The following is a 19,488-nucleotide window of genomic DNA, read 5'->3' as shown; positions in this document are numbered from 1 at the left end:
ATTTAACAACTATATTCTCTATAATCTGACCTTTACTCTGCTTTGGAGCCACCGGCGCCGACCGGCTAAAGTAATCAGTTATTGATGATCTTTTCGACATGATTTGTTTCTGTCGTCAAGTTCTGGTTCCAAAAACCTTTTTTGTCACTTTGTTAAGTTTATGTTCTTTCAAAAGCATGGATGACAAAACTGGTTCCTGGGGCTGCTCTCACTTCCTTTGATTGATAAGACTCAGGAACCAGGCTTTAGACAAAAGATGACAATCAATCCCGACCTCGTCGCCGATATATGCAAAAATCGTTTTTGAGATCGAAAAAAATTATAGCCGGCAATAAAAAGTCAAAAGGCGGCGGATTTTGCCGGCTGCTGGCTTTTATTGAGAACACTGGATGATGTCAATTGTATGTTTGATAGCTGGGAAATGTAGAAATGGGTGAAGATTTTCCTATGAAATATATGTATAAGTAGGGATTTTTGAATTAATAAATATTAGTACATGAATTGTTGTGGTTTTCAAACCCTAGCCGGACGTTTGTACCTAATTGTTAATATAACCAAAAAAACAAAAAACTGTCGTAATTTTTATATTGCGACGTACTCCTTACCTTTCTAATAATTTAAAACTTGTAATTGATTTCGCCTTTTGACAAAAAAAAGGGGGGGCTGAAAATTCCAAGGAGACATTCAAAACTCTTAGCCGACCGTGCGAGTGCTGTATAGCCAGTCAAGATCGTTAAAAACTCCCATCATCATCAAAACTCTTAAGCCGAAGAGAAACTGATATTGCATTCGAAAAAGCAAAAAAAAAACCCACGGAAAGACTGATCAACACGTGCCATTTTTTTCATTAAACAAAGTTGGACTTATTCTTAAATCTGTCCTTAATATTTTTAATGGTATATACTAGTGTAAAGTGTATAGAAGTCAATTGTTAATATAATTTTGCAGGAGAGACTTAGATTTCATGTAGTTTTTGGAATGTTCTAATACCCACTTCTGATTTACACCGTTGTGGGAGAATCAATAGAGTATCCAGATGAATAGTCAATACCTAATTCCTTTACTAAGCAGTTTAATTTAATGTAATTTACACACAAAAAAGGACTTGTGCGGGACTATTTCTGTGTTGATAGTTACATATTTGTCATGGAAAAAAGACAGTTTTTAGCAATATTTTTGTCAATGAAGATAAATGTAGAATACCAGGGTACCAGATAAAATTTGTTTGATTTAAGTAATATATGTAGCATAGTATTTCATAGTTCCGTATTTTGCAGACAAATGACATGTTGGAGTTATGGTCTGAGTAATAGGCAATCGGAGCATTGATTGTCATACAAGTGTGAAAAAACTACCAAAGCCTATATGTAGACAGAATTATTGATAGATATCATTTCGTTTTAATTGAAAAAAATCATAAAAAACACCAGGTATTTTGGTACACCAGACTTGGGTTTCGTCTACATACGACTCACAGTGACGCTCGAATCAATACAGTTTAAAGGGTAAATCAAATGCGAAAGTTGAAGAGCATGAGCCTAAAAACTTTGCAAATGGCATCATAAATGATACAGAGAAGATAATCTTTGTTGGTCTAATCTAATTCAAAGTTTACTTTATTTCTACTATTGTGATATATTAAGCTAATCGTGACCAAACAATATTATTTTTTAAACTTTTAAAAAGTACATGTAACAACATTCTTACTAGTCGATTAAAAGTAGACATTTAAATACGCTAATGTTTCCGTTTATGGGTTTGCTCAAATACGAAAATTAATTAAAGATAATAACGTTTTCGATTCATTATATATACAAAGCTTTCATTGCTTTCAAAGATTTTCATGTACTTTATGACTTGTAAACATAAGTGTTTAAAACAATTGATTGACGTTAACAATAGTATTAAGTTAACAAAGACAAGGGAGATTAATAATGTCTTTATTATTAACAGGTATTTTTAAAACTCAGTTATAGTACCTGCGTGACAAAAAATACACCATTTAATGTAAAACTACTAATAATTTTCTTTTTATCTTTATAATTAAATAGCATTACATTATTTTCTAGTGCTCTGATTATCATTTATCAAATTAAGAGTGTATATGATAGATGGCTTTACGTTGACTCAGAAACCACAATTTAAGGTATTGTTATTAAAACAATCACTTCTATCCAAAACAAATAATTTTATATGTAAAAAGAAAAAAATCAAATCTTTATTGATGTATACCACGGTCAGTGATTTGGAATTTCGATTTTGAAAATACCTCTGAATTACGAACATTGTGATTTTTTGTTTGTTTTTTATTATGAAGGTAGTCGAATAACGAATTGTAACATAAAGGAAAATCACAATGTGCCACCTACTGTGTGTCGAGTATTCAATATTATTATTTGTTCATTCTACTAATGGTATAGAAAAAGAACAATATTGAATGAAGAAGTAAAAACAATGTATATAGATAATTTTGGGAATTGTATGGAGAATTTCAAATATTTTTTTATGGTCAGTATGGGAAAAAATACATAAGCATTCGGTAATTTGTTGAACGATCAATTGGAAAATGCATTGCACAAAATTGCTTCCGACATGAAGCTTGATATCCTTTTTTTTTTTGTTCCTAAAATAAACGTGATAAAAATTTTATGAGATGGACGGACTGATGGAAACACGTTGAGACTTAACCAGCATCCCTCTTCCTTTGGAGCGGGACATAATCAATGTATGAGGAATTTTATACTTGGAGTAATTTCCTATTACATCATAAGAAAAAAAACTGTTACTCTAGATAAGATATTTATCCATGTTTGAAAATTTTCAAACAGTTTTGGACGGATGGACGGACGGTCGAATATAAAATACTATAACCCCTTCTTTAGACCATGTAATGATTATAAAACAATGGTCACAACTCTCTCAGGCAAGGTTGCATGATACTGTTTTGATTGTTCTTGTTATGCTCTTTTATATTCTATGCTTCCAAACTTTCGGTCTGGACCATACCAGATTATTGGTAATCCAATAACTCGCGTTGTGCATTCTGAAGTCATAGCATTTCTCATAATTAATACAGCGAAGAACTGAACCAGACAGTGGTTGTCACATTTGCTGTCTGCTGTATTTGTTTTTCATTTGTTATATTAGCATATAACATGTTGTTGGTTTTCACGTTTTGTCATGCTTGAGTCCTTTATAGCTTACTTTTTGTTATGGCATGGTTGTTTACATGCTCGTCTTAATTTGGCTGGTGTGTAGTTGTTGAAGTGGCATTCATCAACATCTCAATATTTTTACATTGTAATTTTTCACTATCTTATACTGACGGTCTCCAATGTATAATACATGTATTGGTCTATTTAGTTTTTATACGTATATCTATATGACTGTAATAAACATTGGTCTATATCTGGCTCAGACCCTTTTAAACTTACTAGAAGTCTGTGTGTTTATGCTATTTCGTTGCTGTCTTGTTATAGATAAAATAGGAAGGAATTCCAAAGGGGCATTCAAAAACAGCAAGTCCATTAAAAACGCAACACCACACCAAAAACTTAAAAACGGTGAAAAGACGAACAACAGTCAACAAAACAGTAGACACAAAAATAAAAAATTGAACATCACGCACGCCACTATAACCGTTTAAATTTGAGTGCTTCGGATGGACTATTTTCATATGAGTCGGAGATCCTTCAGACACTTGTCAAAAAAAAAGAAGATCAAACATGTCAAAGAAGCCATATCATTTAATTTCACATTCAGATATATTGATGATGTTCTTTCCATTAACAATCCTTAATTTTCTGATTGGGTTCCATTAATATATCCTCCCGAACTAGAAATTAAAGAAACAACAGTAACGGCTTCCTCCGCCTCATTTTTAGACTTATACCTCAAATTTGACATAATCAGTCATCCCAGTACCAGAATATATGACAAACGAAACGATTTTAATTTTGACATTATAAATTCCACCGCCGTAGCAGCAATGTACCATTTTCACCTGCATATGGGATATACATTTCCCAACTTATTCGGTATTCAAGAGCTTACAGCTGCTTCTCAGAATTTATAAAACGTCACCAGTGTCTGAGCAGAAAGTTGATGAACCAGGGTTATGTCAAAGATCGTCTTGTCCTTTTTCTAAAAAAAAGTTCATCATAAGATAACAAGACCTTGTTGATAGATATTCCATATCAACTTCACACTCAATACATGGTGGTATAGTTTCTAGGTACTGACTTTGTTTATCATCTTACTAACGTTTCATAGACTTCTTTTAATTAGTTTTTGTATATTTTTAACTTTTAAAGTTTAGTCTATTTTTTGGTAATATACTTTAGGCGTGGTTCGGTATTTATACATCCCGCCATTGTGTTATTGTGCTGTGGTCATTTTTGTGTTCTTGTTTCATTTTTGCTTATATACTTTGTCTATAGAGTATCTATATGCTATTTTAATTCTTTTTGTTGAAATGTTATTTTTTTTAAAATGATAAATATTATAACACAATTGACAACTTAACCTATTATGTCTGTTTGTTTTGCTCATACATTGTTCATGAAATCTATGCGACTGTCATATAGGAGAGAGTTTAAGCTAGCTATAAAACCAGGTTTAATCCACCATTTATACACAAGGAAATGCCTGTACCAAGTCAGGAATACTACAGTTATTTTTTTTTATATTCGGTTGATGTGTATGAGCTTTTGATTTTGCAATTTGATAAAGGACCTTCCGGTTTTAATTTTCCTTTGAGTTCGGTATTTTTTTTATTTAAATTTTTAGCAGTTTCTTCTCCGATAGAGACAACGTCGTGTAAATCATTGAAATGACAAATAAGTCATAAGTCCTCATTCGGTAATAATCCTGTGGCGAATTTAGGAAAGACGAGATAAGCTCCATCAAGTGGAACATATCTGTGGTCATCTGTTAGACAAATATAACATAACGGTCGTAACGGTCATAACTCGGCGTTTCTTCATTAGTTTTTTTTTTAGAACAGGTATGTAGAAAAAAAAACGCTTGCAATGCACTTGACAACTAACAAATATCAAAAATGCAACTCAAACAGTTTTCTTACAGTTTAGATTAAATTTTAATCTACAGACTAACAAACAAAATTTTTAATGATATCTAACACAGAATGTTATTTTCTATTTAAAAATTAATAGATTAGGACTAAGCACCTCTAATGGTTACATAAAGATACTATCAAGGTATCACGAAGAACACACTTCAATGTTAATTCCATTTCAATTACAACAAATCAACAAAATTAACAATTTTTTCCGTGTTATTTTTATCTGTCTTGTTATTTAGAAATGAATGTTATGTATTATCTGCACCAAAATAACATTTAATATAGCAATTGCATGTCATGCACCAGTATAATAATATACTTTGAACAGCTAAATATCTGTGTAATCCAATATCTTATTGGGTACAATGCATGTATACATAGTTATAATGACACGCGCCATCTTTCTCATATATTTTTTTAAATACTGTTTTGACAGAAAAGATGAAATTTGAGAAATTTTGTATTATCAAATTTTAAGATTTGATTGGAATTCCACCAAATCATATAGAACAACAAACTGTTTAGATAATAGGTCGTTATGATGTTTGAGATAGGAGATTACATTTCACTAGGTGTTAATATGAGAACAATAAAGGAGGCAAATTTCACAACGCTTGTCGACATAAGTATGAAACATTATTAAATACATAAGTTACAAAGTTATTCCTTTTTTGGTAATAAATAAATGGATATATACTTTAAATTTGTCTTTGTAAAAAAGTATTTATTTTCCATTTTCCTTTTTTCTGTGTGTCACAAAGGCGAGCGACTCAATTTAATCTTACACAAATGACACGGCTCGTCTATTTTAATATGACCAGAACACAAGTTGACAGGAGGAACTGTAGGTTTTATTCAATATGTTTATTATTTTAAAGGTCAGTAATAACTGCAGTAAAGGTCGATTGAATATGATCTGTATAATATATCGCCATGTATGATTTCTGTGATACAGGCCTTATCCGGAGACTGGTTCTGACCTCTGAGGTATAATATTTATTTTCCATTTTCCTTTCTTTGTGCTTCACAAGGGCGAGAGACTCAGTTTAATCTTAGACTATTCTAATTTGACCATCAGAATGAGTTGACAAAAGGAACTGTTGTTTTTGTTCAATATGTTTATTACTTGTAAGGTCCGTAATAACTGCAGTCAGTGTCAATTCAATATGGTCTGTATAATTTATCGCCATGCATAAATTCTGACTTCATTGGAAACTGTTTCTGACCACTGATATATCACAATGAGTTCATGTATTGCTTAACGCTTATCCACAGTTACTTGATGACAGACCTTTTTACTCGGTACACTTGGGAATTGCTGTTAAATTGTCTTACAACTCGCCAACTTTAGCTAAGTGCATTCATTTTGGAGGCCGTATGGTAATCTAAATGAGAGGCTACGAACCAAAATAATAAACATAATAATTATATAAATAATTATGACAGTAATAATAATAACGAAGTGATTTACATTTAGGAACTAAAACTACTGTCAATAAAGGGACATTATTGCAACACTTGATTGTTATTTAAACCTTTGTTTATTACTTGGAAGTCTTTCGACCTTTTGTTCTTCAACAAGTTCCTATAGTCTATATAATAAGGGAATTTTTAGAGGTGCAGTCACTGCTTTTGTGCTCTACATAATGTATCCGATTCAGTAATTTAGAATGTACATGTATTGTTAAAATGAACATGCCACAAAAAAGGTCAATTTTGCTCCAGTTTTACATAACTATTGTCAAAATAGAAAAAAAAAATAATATTAGCTTTCATCTTAAAAGTGTTTTTAAAAGTTCTTTGTGTAATTTGCTTATGCAGAACTAGCAAATGAACGGATTAAAAACTTACGCCTCTTGGAAATATATTAAAGTTGGAAATTACCATGTAAGCAACGGCATGCCTACAATTCTTGTAGGATATTTGTAATGTGAAAAGTGAAGAAAAAACAAACGCAATATATTGAAGATTGCCCTCGGGTAGATGAAATATGTGCACCGGCTGAAAAGAGTCGGGGATGCACTGGAACGCTTCGCTTTATTCGCTTATCCATATTATCTATTTCCAATAGGGGACCGTATCACTATTAAAAAATCATTTAAAGTGTTTTCAATAGTGATTGTGTAATTTGCTTATGCAGAGCTAGCAAATGAACAGATTTAACGGTGCAAACACAACAAACTTATGTCCCTTTTAAATGTACTAAATTTGGAAATTGCCATGTAAACAATGTCATGCCTACAATTCTTGTGGGATATTTGTTATGTGAAAAAGTATTGCACATGGGTAGATAAAATATGTGGATCGGTCGGTGGGGTTTTAGGGGTGGGGGGTCGCATTCGGACGTTGCGCTTTCCTTACCTTATGCATATGATTTTTTTCAAGACTTCAAAAACCACTAGTTACTAATTTGTGCATGGTAACAATATAAACAACCTGTGGCATTGGATTGCTTTCATCAAATTATGAATTATATTTATTTCCAAAGGGGGACCTTATCACAAAGATGTGACTTCAATTAAAACTACTAGTTCCTAATTTGTGGATGGCATTACTATAACTTACAATCAAGTTATCATATGTCGACATGTAATTAAGATTTATATCTTCTTGTGTATTGATAAATAAACATTACATAATTGAAATTGAAAGTTATGCTTCAGGCTACAGATAGATAAGAAGTCAGAATGTTATTGTTTTTCGAATTTCGTACCAATTATATATTATTATTGTCCATTTTAAATAAAGTTCACTTATGATTGTGGTCTGTTATCTATTTCTTGCATGAAGAGACATTTCTCACATCACACTACACGCAGTGTGATACGAAAACTGCGTTAATTTGATTGGCTTATCCAGCATCATGTGACGATATTAAGACCTTTCCCTATAGTTATTCATTAGGTCATTGATGACTTTCAAAGGTTAAGACGATGAACAGTTCGTCCACGGCAACGGACATATGTGATTTCTTCAATAATATACAAAACACTCACACTTGCACCTGAAAATCTTTTTTTTTTGTCAAATTTTATTACATTCTGAAGCGTACAAACAGTTTTAAAATGTCTGATGCAAAAGTTTGACGGCGGAACAGAACATATGCCGTCATAAAAAAAAATAGAAGATATGGTATGATTGCAAAGGAGACAACTCTCCACAAGAGACATAATGACACAGAAATTAACAACTATAGGTCACCGGACGGTCTTCAACAATGAGCAAAGCCAATACCGCAATCGGTTATGAAACCTATAATTCTCCAGTTTCTATATTAAAAGAATCATATAAATTTAAAAACAATTGATTTGCAAACAATGAAATAACAAGATAAAACTTATAATACAATTAAATACGAAAAAAATATTGTCTTTACACTTCACAGTATGTAAGTACAATCGGAGACCAACAATCCGTAACTAAATGTGCACATTTTGGTAAAAATGAAGTGATCATCAAATGTATGACGATGAAAGCGTTGAACACTACACTGTATTATAAGGAAACTTTAATTGTACTTTAGATAAAAAAACTAGACAGGTTACCATCACATCAAAATAATGACGTTGGTACAACAGATTTAAAAAAATCTTTTGTTGAGATATGAATTAGATGATGGATGGAGATCTCGCTTTCCAGATACCAAACGTTATAAATTTCAGAGAGGAAACTCGAAGTCTCGTATTGATTTTATTTTCTGCAGCAAATCTTTGAATAGTAAAATATTTGACACTCGTATATCCCATTTCCCCCTTTAGTGATTACGAAATAGTTACATTAAATATTAAGCTAGATGATATAGAAAGAGGGCCGGGTATGTGGATTATGAATTTAAACACAATTAAATCTGAACAGTTTTCAAATGCTTTTAAAATCTTTTGGGAAGGATGGAAAAATAGTAAAGACAAATTTAATGATTTACAAGAATGGTGGGATATAACCAAAAGTAAAAGAAATTTCTAACAATTGATGTAAGTAAAACACTAAATCGCTTATCTAATAAAAATCACATTAAACAACTAGAAAAACAACTTGAAGCATTAAAATTGGTAAAGGAAAAAACAAATATTATAAATTGTAGAATAACTGAAAAGGAACGCGAAATAAAGGATATTTATACAAATTTGACAGAAGCTGCGAAAATTAGAGCAAAAGTTAAATGGGCAGAAGGTGAAAAATCTACGAAATATTTTTTTTTAATTTAGAAAAGAAAAATGGTCAAAACAAACTGGAATCGTATAAAAACAAAAACGGGTACGTATACATATGATCTCGATTCGATATTAAAAGAACAAATACAATTTTATTCCACACTTTTTACTTCTGAAGGGTGGGACAAACAGTGCGGTGAAAAGCTTTGCCAACTTATTGAAAATAAGGTAGGTTCCGACGATAAAGAGATGCTTGAAAGTAATATAAGTATGGAAGAATTAGAAAAAGTGCTCAAATTTCTAAAGACCAACAAATCGCCAGGTGAGGATGGTATTATATCTGAATTTTACTTTTTGTATTGGTATATAATAAAATACGATTTTTTTATACTCCTTCAAGAAATATTTAGCAAAATTGTTTTAAGTAAATCTCAACATAAAAGGGTTCTTACGTTATTACATAAGGGTGGTGAAAGAGAAAATATTAAAAACTGGAGACCTCTTACCTTACTTAACACCGATTATAAAATCATAGCAAAACTTCTTACCGAAATAATTCATCCAGATCAAAAAGGATTTGTTAAAGGAAGAAACATTAGTGATTCTTACAGATTGATTCAAGATATAATAGACTATATAAACGACGAAGACGAAGATGTAATAATAATATTTCTTGACCAACAAAAAGCCTTTGGAGTTTAGTGTGACGTCCATTTTCACTGAACTAGTACACAATTTTATTTAGGGGCCAGCTGAGGACCACCTCCGGGTGTGGGATTTTCTCGCTGCGTTGAAGACCCATTGGTGGCCTTCAGATGTTGTCTGCTCTTTGGTCGTGTTGTTGTCTCTTTGACATATTCCCCATTTCCATTCTCAATTTTATTTGATTGGGTTAAATGGGATTGGGTGGATTTTGTATTAGAAAAGTTTAATTTTGGGGAATACGAGGTAACAAGGAAATTAAAGGGATTCAGATACCTGGTGAGGGGGAAAAAAGTATAGAAACTAAATTATGCATGTTTGCTGATGACACTCTACTTTTTAATAAAAATGAGAAATCAGTAGAAAAATCTTTTGATGTTCTAACACTATATGAAAAAGCTTCGGGATCTAAAATAAATTTCGATAAAACAAAAGGTTTACTTATAGGATCTCTGAAAAGGAAAAAGCTAATATTTAACAAAATTAAATGGATTACAGAAAATGTAAAAACCCTTGGAGTAAATAACGGTTATGAAATTGATAATGATGCTATATGGCAAAGCATTATAGAAAAGATTAAAAACTGTGTCCACGTGTGGAAAAGCAGGAAACTTTCATTTCGTAAAAAATTTCATATTGCCTATGTGCTCTTATGAAATTGAAATGCGGGGAAGTCCTGAAAAATATTCAAAAGAAATAAACAATATCATTTGGTATTTTATATGGGATGGGAAAGTTAACTAAATAGAAAGACAGGTTTGTTGTCTTGATATAATAAAGGGTGGAATGGGAATGATAAGCATCGATTTATTCATTAGAAGTAAACAAATAAAGTCTCTTTATCGCATTCTTCATGAACCGTTAGAAAGCTGGAATGCGATTGGCAAGTATTTGCTTCGACAATTTGATAACAAGTGTAATGATCAATATTTTTTTTATGTAAGTGCTCAAACGTTACCGGACTAAATCCTAAAAATATTCCTTTATTTTATCCTATTTTCTAAAGACTGGCGATAATCCAAAAACAAAGACAGAGGTACTTAATATGCGGATATTTGTTAATTCAAAACTTTCGTTCCAAAATAAGCCATTGTTTTTTTCTTCATTTCTTAAAAGTAACATGAAATATATCGAAGATATATGGAATGAAGAAACCAACAAATTTTACAGTTGTAGTTCTATATTTAAAAAAATTGCGGATAAAAGAAAATGTATATCCGAATTTTCACGAGTTAAAAGTTCGATACCAATCGATTTCATACAAATTTTAGAAACTGGTAGAAATATAAATGAAAAAACAAACATAGAATTGAAACTCTCTGATGAAATGTTCATATTAGATAGAAACGACAAAAAATTCAAACCTAAAGAATTGAAACTCAAATATATTCGAGACATAATTAATAAAGATATAGTTCCAAAATGTCAAAATAAATTGCAAGAAATTTTGGGCACGATTTTAATTGGAAAATAGTATGGGACAATCTAAAAAAAACTAGCATTGGCAATAAAATAAAAGAATTCCAATGGAAATGCATTCACAATTTTGTATATACTGAAAGTAGGCTTAAAAATGAGATTGTCAAACGGAAAATGTCATATTTGCCAAACGGTAAATAAGATTAATAATTTGCCACAAACTATTTTTTTTATTGCAGTACAACCAAAATAATTATTAGTAAAATCAAAGATATTTTCATATTATGGATTGTTCAATTAAATTATGAAAATCTAGAACACTTCATGCTTTTGGGAGATAACAGTGGTCAATCGAACCAAAACTTACTTGTAAATCTCTTTTTTATTTTGACAAAATTGTCCTTGTGGAAAATAAAAACAAAATTAAATATGATGGGACAAAAATGTCATCTAGAGATATTTTGAATCTTTGGAAATCATACATGATAACCAATCTGAAATCTGTACCCATCTATTTATCTAATAATACAATAGACAAAGAAAAAATATAGGAGAGAACAGTCACGATGTTATGTGGTCTGCCTTTTATGTCTCTTTAATTTGTATTAGGTTATCCATTGTTCAGAGGTGCACTCGATTATGTTATAATGTTATATTATTTAGTATTACATTCTAGAAAGATGGTTTTTTTCATTTATTGTCATATAAAAGAATATTTATCATTATTATTATTACACAATTTTTTCTGGTAATAAATTCTGAAATTGTTGTATCTAAAAGAACAAAGTGGATTTTTTAGCCTCCTACTTCCCGGGCAGTTGGTTTAATTGTAAACGGGGATCCTTAGTCTGCTTCTTGGGCAACTGAGGAAATTGCAAACAGGAATATTTTGGAATAAACAAGTACCTATTTAAAAAAAAAACAAAAAAAAAAAAAAAAAAAAAAGTGATCATCTCAAATTGTTAATATTCAGCATTCTTACAATGATAAAGAAACCACACTCAAATCATTGCTTAGTTTGTTTTATAAAGGTGTTATATACAAATAATAAAAAATATTTTCAACAAAAATTAGAATAAATTATTAAAATCCTTTGCATTAAAACTAACCCTAAAGTAAACTATATGACGATACTTTTGTTATTATCGTTGACAACTAGAAGTTGTTTTGTTTCATTTCAATTCCCATGGATAGTGTATTCCATCGTTCTCTGTCAGTATGATTTGAGGAATCATTTCCATCAGATGATATTCTATGCACATTGTAAGACCACATTCCACTTACATAAACATTGCCCTTGTCATCTACATCGATACCCAAAGGACGACGGAGATCCGAATGACTATAGAATATACTCTCCTGTTCGTCAGGTGTCAAACGGTATACGTTATTGTCGCTGTGAGTACGTGGAGAATATAAAATGTTGCCATTGTTGTCTGTGCAAAATTCGTTTAAAAAACTGTTGCTGTTATACTACGTAGTATCTTACCGCTGATGTCAATCTGATTGAAAGTTTGGATTCCATCAAACGTCCATATCTGATCATTACTACATGTCACAGCATAGCATCCATTTCCTCCAGGATTGATACATCTTCCTATGGTAAGTGTTGTCAGATCCAAGATCTGGAATCCTTTTGATGCTAAAGTAACAATTCCCTGCTTATTGTCGATCCTGGCGACACCCTTTGGATTATGTTCTAATATTATCCTGTGTACATCATTCCCATCATATCCACATACATAGATGTGTAGTGAGTCGTAATATGACAAAAGAAGTCTCTTTCTGGACACAAAACAACCATGATCAATTTCAACATTTGATCCTAAAACTGATGTTAGGAACGAATTAGTTCGTTTAATGGTGCCTTCCGCTTCCATTGAATTTTTTGATACTTTTACTTGTTGTAAATTGTGCTGTAAATCGGGTACATGTTTATGCATTTGTTTTTCTGTAACTGAAATCTTTCCCATTGACTGAAACACCACGAGGAGATCGTTTGTATCAAATGGATCAAATTCTATTTTGTTTTGCTTACTCAGTTCACAAATTTCGGTTTCTTCTGTGTGTGTTTTAATGTCCAGTACTTTGATAGCCTGAAATAAATGTACTTCATTACTGATTTTTTCTATCGAGGATAATTCGTTTATCCATGTCTTCACTGACTCGTGTCTTCTCTGTGTTTCATGTTTAGCCTCGTCCAGTTTTTGTTTGGTTGCTTTGAATTGTTTATTCAATTCAGCTTTGGTATGACTTTCAATATTATCTAGATGATTATTAATCTGCTGTCTGACGGTAGAAATCTGCTGGAAAATATCATCTCTTTGACTGTCAAAGACTTTTTCATCTTGGGTTTGACATTTCAACACTTCATGGAAAATTTTGCTCAAGTGTTTCATTCTACTCTTTAGATCTGCTAGGGCGGTTCCACTTTTAACGCCTTTTGCTGCTCGATCTAAAGAAATGATGGATTTACAGTTTTTATGGGTGTCGGACAGACATAAATCACAGATGACCTTATCATGCTGAGTGCAGTACAGAACTGTCCTTTGGTCGGTATGGACATCGCAGTCTTTACTAATTTTCAGAATAGATGAACTAAGATTACTGACCTTGTGAAGGGGTATAACTTTATGTGGTAGGATAAATCTCCTGTGTGCCTTTGCGCATGCCTCACAAACTTTTTCTAAGCAGTCAGTACACCATGCTTTAGCCTCGTTTTCTTCGTCATCTCGTAAACATCCAGAACAAATATTTTTGTCTGCCATTCTAAGAAATACAGAAAACATTGAGTATATTCTGAATTATTTGTATTATTTTTAAAGCTTTCTATACGGAATGCGGTTTGCTCATTGTTGAAGGCTGTTCGGTGACCTATAGTTGCTTAAATCTTCGTCATTTGGTCGCTGTTGAATAGTTGTCTCATTGACAATCATACCACATCTCTATATTTTATATTGATACATGCAAGTATTGTTTTCCATGAATAAATAATTTTACCTAAACTAGCGTCTTGAGTTAAAGTCTCGGTCACTGATTTAGAAGTTATTCAAATTATGAAGACTGGCCGATCACAAAATAAATAAAGCTTTTCAGCCCTTTCAAGTTCAATGTCTAATCGTTGTGAACAGGATTCTTTTAGTCTCAGAAAACTTACCGATAAGTATTATAATCAACTTTTGCCGGAATTGTTTACTTCCGACCAAAACAATTGAGAAATTTTATATTGAAACTTATATAAACTATTTCATCAGTTTGAATTTGATTGTTCACGTTATTTGGGGCTTTACCTTTTGACTTATAGATAAAGGCAACAGTAGTATACCGCTGTTCAATAGTCATAAATCGATTAAACGAAAACAAATCCGGGTTACAAACTAAAACCGAGGAAACACATCAACTATAAGAGGAAAACAACGGAACAACAGAAACACTGAACTGCAACAAAAACAAACGCCAACATACATCGAAACGGACTATTTGATAAGAACTGCCATATTCCTTACTTGGTACAGGACATTTTAAGAAAAAATGGTGGGTTGAACCTGGTTTTATGGCTAGCCAAACCTCCCGCTTATATGGCAATGTTAAAAATACCGCTAAAATGACAACACTACGTGACAGGAGTACAATACAAATAAACACAAGAACACTCAGGACAGAGAAATATATAAATAAATAGTATAATAGTACATTACAACATGTTAACCGCAGAATAACAACAAACACCTCCAATGAATTTACGACAGTACACCAGGACACCACAAACGAAGTATAAACTGCGTGTCACATGAATGGATCAACGCCACAAAAATTGACGTATTTTTTGTGACGTTTATATTATCACAGGTAAATATCTAAAATAAAATAGATTTGTTTTATTTATAGACACGTACAAGAATATAAAATTGGGTTTGTAATAGTGTTATTTTATGTATTTTCTAACCATGACAAAAATATTAAAATGGAATTGTGTTTTTAATGGTGTTATTATTTGTGTTTTCTAACCATGTCGGTTATTCTTCTAAATCAAAACTGTGTATAAACAAAAAAATCCTGTGCATATAGTTGCTTTAAACATAAAATAATATAAATGAAATAGCTGATTTTATATCTTAACTTTTACATACATATAGAAAATTAAAATAAAATAACTGTAATATAAGGCAAGATCATGTAAGACCAAACAGTTCACACACTTGAAAACAAACAACACAAAACAACAACACTGCAGACAATCAACGAGTAACTCGACTATACTTACAAATAAGACATATGTGAAATGTACCAAAAATACAGAATTCAAACCACAAACGTGAGACATAACACAATATTCAACAAGACTTACATATGAAACATCATAAATAAATACATGAATGTTGGATGTTTAAATACCGAGACACGTCGTATAGCAATGCGAATTCACACTCGGCAAAACAGTCATGTTCGGGAATAGGTTACGTTCGGTACTTAGCAGAACAGACGACGTAGATGGTAAACAACAATCTAAGACATGGTAAAAATGTCGTTAGTTAGTTTAGACACAGACACATCGTATAGATCAATCAATTCGTGATGGTGTCCATAAAATTTACGGAGTACCATTTTTAATCTTCCCTCCCCATAACTCTGTTGGAGCAGTTTCTGCGTAAGGAGCAAACTCCTGTATATGAAGTCCGTATAGTGTGAACAATCACGAGCATAACGTACCAATTGAGATATGTAAACACCATACGATGGGGCAGAGGGTATGTTACTGCTGAGAAATGGGAAATTGATAATTGGGAAGTTGAAATCATCCCGTTTATCATAGATTTATGTGTGAAGTCGTCCATCTGTGTCAATATTGAGGAAAAGATCAAGATAAAATTGGTCCAGTGGTTTCAGACAATAAGAAAATTTGCACCGGACGGACGGACGGATGACGGCAGACAACGGACAAAAAGGGATGGCACAACCTCACATGGCCTTGTAGGCCAGGTTAGCTAAAAAAGATAACGATCCAGTTAATGAAACAAAAAACAGATTCTCCTTTGATTGGTTCAGAAGTTTAAATAAAAGCTTATAAGAGAAAGGATAGAGTTTGAAAAAAACTATCAAAACATTGTTTGTTAAAGAACTACACTACGTGTAGACAAATTAGTCAGTAGGTTCAGCACAGTCTGTTGACGGAAAGAATTGGAATTCTTTGTGGTCGTTGATGTGTAAGATGTATTTCCTTAGCAACGAATAAATACTTCAATACAGATTGTTTGTTTTGTAGCGACTTTGAGAATATTATAGCAAGTGCATATTTTCTTATAGTATACAAGTCATGTATATAGGTTGTCAAAAAAATTAAATGAATATCAAAGTATTCTTACCGTCTTAATTGATCCAAATTCTAAAATTATGGATTACAAAATGGCGATGTAGGAAGAAATTCAGTTATTGCTGACTTACCTAATTGATCGTGTTCTTTGAATTGATAAGGGTAGTTTAACACGAATGTTTATTTTTAGTTAAAAACAATCAGCTGACCCACTTAACATTCTAAATTAAATTAAACCTGTGAGATTTATTACGAAGCGAGTTCAGGGTGCTAAAAATATTTGCACATCATCAAACGTTTCATTTCTATATACGGTTCTTGGCTTACACATATTTGGTTTTTAGCGTTCCTGGTGAACGTAAATAAAAAAAGCGCTTCAGACGCATACAATTTATAAAGTGTTGATTTGATTTTTTCCTAATAATTCGGTTCATTACTCGCCTGGTTTTTCAACTTAAGGCCGGCATCCGGAATAGGAGGAATAGATGTCCATAATGGCTTTCATCTCAATACTAGTCCGCAAATGGGTAGCGGAATACATTATTAAAATGAGTGCGTTAATTTTTAAGGAAAGCTTATAGACTTTATCACATGAAGCGAAATAACATAGACGATGTCGAAAAATAAATTATTATCGGGAATATATTTATCCAGACATGGGGTCAATTACTTTCAAAAGGAATTAATTACATTTCAATTAGATTGTTAAAAGGTTCAATTAGATAGCTATTAAATTGATTATTTTTCTTTTTTTCGGATTTTATATTCATCTTTATCTTTTGCTTCCTGGGAATAGTATACTGTCAATCAATATCTTATGTCCTAGTTGCTACGCATGCTATTGTTTTTTGTACACATTAAATCCTGCAATTTGTGCTGCAGATTATTCATTTTCATCCGGCCTTGGGCAAAATATTTTTTTTTCAACTCTTAATAGGCCAGGATATTCATTTTCAAAATACCCCCCCCCCCCCCCCCCCCCACCCACCAACCAAAATCAAATGGTCATTCCATAAGAAAGATGTAAAAATGTTAACCATGTTTCTGTATTAGATATATGCACCTAATTTACACTGAGATATTACGGTTAATGCAACTGGATAGATTTTATTAATTTAGGAGGGGGGTCATTCAGCAATTTGAAAAAGCAAAAGTTGAAAATATGTTGAAAATTACTCTGGCCGTTGGCACTGAACCACGTGGTTTGTGAAACAGCTGTATTTACAACGTGCAACCTATACTAACATTTATTCAAATAGAAAAATCTTGAAAAACACTTTTTCTCAAAACAATAGTTATTTATCAGAATCATAGCCTAAAGAAATTCACTGTAGCTTTTCTTTTACAGTACATTTTATACCCCCATGCACCCCTGTTGCAATTTTTGAAGAATTTGAAAACAAGACTTTAAACAATGTCAGCTTACCCTATGTGCATGTTTTCTGACATGAAATGCCTAGAACCTGTATAAAACTATTCTGATAACAAATTGAAAGTATTTCAGAATACTATAAATGTAAAGTTAAGTAGTTAATCATTACAACATTCAAGATTATATAAAGTATCCAATCATGCCTCTGTCTCCAGTCCACATCTTACTGTATGCCTATTTATCTATAAAAGTTCACAATTTCTGCCTCAAATGGTCAGTTTAGAAACCATGTCACAATAATATTATCTCTTACTATATATCTAACATAATTTGGCTAATATATGACTAGAAGTGTTTAAACAAAACCATATCTGCAAAAATTGTATGTATGAAATTACCAGTTTGATATATAAATTCACTAAAAGTTTTATAGAACTGACTGGTTGAATCTGTTTTTTTGCATAAATTCAAAGCAATGTTATTGTTTTCTATACAAAAGACCTTTATAATAATCAAATCATAGCTTTTTAAAGCTAAATTATCTATTTTATGGCCCAGGGGTTAGGGAATTCTCTCTGTTTTTTGCCCCTGGGGCCTCAAATTTACAAAATAATTCTGCTGTTTCTGTGAATACGGAATATTTAGTACATTCATAGGATAGAACACACTATAGCTAGTTTTATTGAGGTATTTTTATATCTCTAGCTTATATTTTTTTATGCCGCGGTAAAAAAAAAAGCACATTCAGGTGTTACGTCTTACTTTTGGGTTTTCGACAGGACAAAAACACCCTAACAACAGTATTCATCAAGGATCTATGAGTTTTAATGACTGCTAAGATTAAATATAAGCACTGCTTAACAATTTAAATTACAAATGTGCATATATTATGAATTTACTTTGCATACAGGGCTTTGCATATTGTTAACTGTGAATTTATGCTGAGTCATCATAGTAAAGGCCCAGGATTTTCTCAATCTTCATGAAATATTTATAAAACTTTATATTTGAGTTAATTTTATTAAGACTCTGAAGATAAACAGATTTGGTGAAATTCTACATGTTCTCTGTTTTCACCCAATATAGGTTGCACTTCTGTAATTATAGACAATGCAATTTCCCATAGGAACTACTTTTACGGCTAAAACTGTGCCACTTTTGCTATAAAGTTTCGTAAACAATTATATCCTAGAATGGAAAGCTCATATGCATAACTATTTTTTTTCAAAAGTCAAAATATAGGGCTGTGCGGCATATTTTCAACATTTATATGCCCGAACTTCTTAGAGTTTAAACTTATACTAAAATTCTGTATTACCCCTCCCTTCACTTTGGGTCTTCCTCAGAATTCAATTTTGCCGCCATTCATGTGTATTTATATTGGTAACATTCCCCAATTATGTCTCTACGAGATGAAACATAGAGATCACATTTGGAAACTAGTAGGTAA

Source organism: Mytilus californianus, unplaced genomic scaffold (genome assembly GCF_021869535.1).
Source record: "Mytilus californianus isolate M0D057914Y unplaced genomic scaffold, xbMytCali1.0.p SCAF_6, whole genome shotgun sequence".
Taxonomy (NCBI): Eukaryota; Metazoa; Mollusca; class Bivalvia; order Mytilida; family Mytilidae; genus Mytilus; species Mytilus californianus.
Note: the sequence above shows the minus strand (reverse complement) of the source record.